The sequence below is a fragment of the Falco peregrinus genome, chromosome 1, assembly GCF_023634155.1.
Source record: "Falco peregrinus isolate bFalPer1 chromosome 1, bFalPer1.pri, whole genome shotgun sequence".
In the NCBI taxonomy this organism is placed as follows: Eukaryota; Metazoa; Chordata; class Aves; order Falconiformes; family Falconidae; genus Falco; species Falco peregrinus.
The window spans coordinates 27,208,583-27,209,755 of NC_073721.1; positions in this window are offsets into that span (position 1 = coordinate 27,208,583).

The window sequence follows — 1,173 nt, forward strand, 5'->3', positions numbered from 1 at the left end:
TGTGAAAACGAGAAAACTATTTTGTACAATGAACAAAGCCAAAGTTGTTCTACCAGTTGCAAAGGCAATGAAGCATTTGCAGTTTGAATTTATATCCACAGAATCTTTCAATTTTGGGAACTTTTTGCATGTGTTAAAAAACAACAGAATTGCCAGATGTTCCATGCTTTTCAAATCCAGTCCTCACCTAATGGTCATAGAACCATGAATTCAGAAGTCTGGGGTTTATGCTGCAGCTAAAAGGCAAAAAAGCTCTGTGGATTCTGGCTATGAACACTGCCTCCCCCCCAGGTTTTCCAGTGTGTATCTACACTCTCTTGCTTTATACTTTACAGCTATGGTGCTTTTGAGACAGTTTAACTGCATGACTTTATTATCTAGCATTCGTTTGTTTATTTTAATATCATGGTCTATCTTTATCCTTATTAACTGTGATGGCTTTTAAAATACTGATTTATTACACTGTAATAATAATGAAAAATGTAATTTTTAAAAATTTACCTAAGTATTACATTAATACTGTTTTCTATCCTATGAACTAAGATTTCTATCCTATGAACTAAGAAATAAACTATTGCTGCTACTGTGCAGCTGCTGGCAAGAATTTAGTTAGTTTGTTGTACTTCCTTCTTGAGACCCACTGAAGTGGCAGTTCAGAGGAGACTCTTCAATACATGACTCTTAAAAGTAACTTACCTGAAGAGGTTATTCTTCTGTTCTGATTACATTACTCTGTTGTGCTGTGAAAAGAACCTAGTAAACAACAGAAGCGGAGTGTAAGACAGATAGGGCTGACAAGCAAGGTGTAAGTACATAGGCATGGGTGACCCTGGCCAGGTGAGACAGGTAAGCTGATACGTGAACCACCTCATCTGGATGTGTTGCTGAGGCTATTCTGAAACATATACAACCTATGGGACCAGGACAAAATACACAGTCAGGATGGGATATTCGGATTACTGAAATAATACTCTGCCAGTTTGACAGAGTATTCGACCTCCATTTGCTTCCACGTTCTTAGCAATCTGGGAAAAATTCTGCTATGAAAAAAGAGTGCAACTAGGTAGTTCAGTTGATGGTACAGAAAATCTGGAATTCAACTGCAATGCTGCAGAGATTGTTAGAAATAATTCAAACTGCTACTTTCAAATTAAAGGATGAAGTGGACATAAC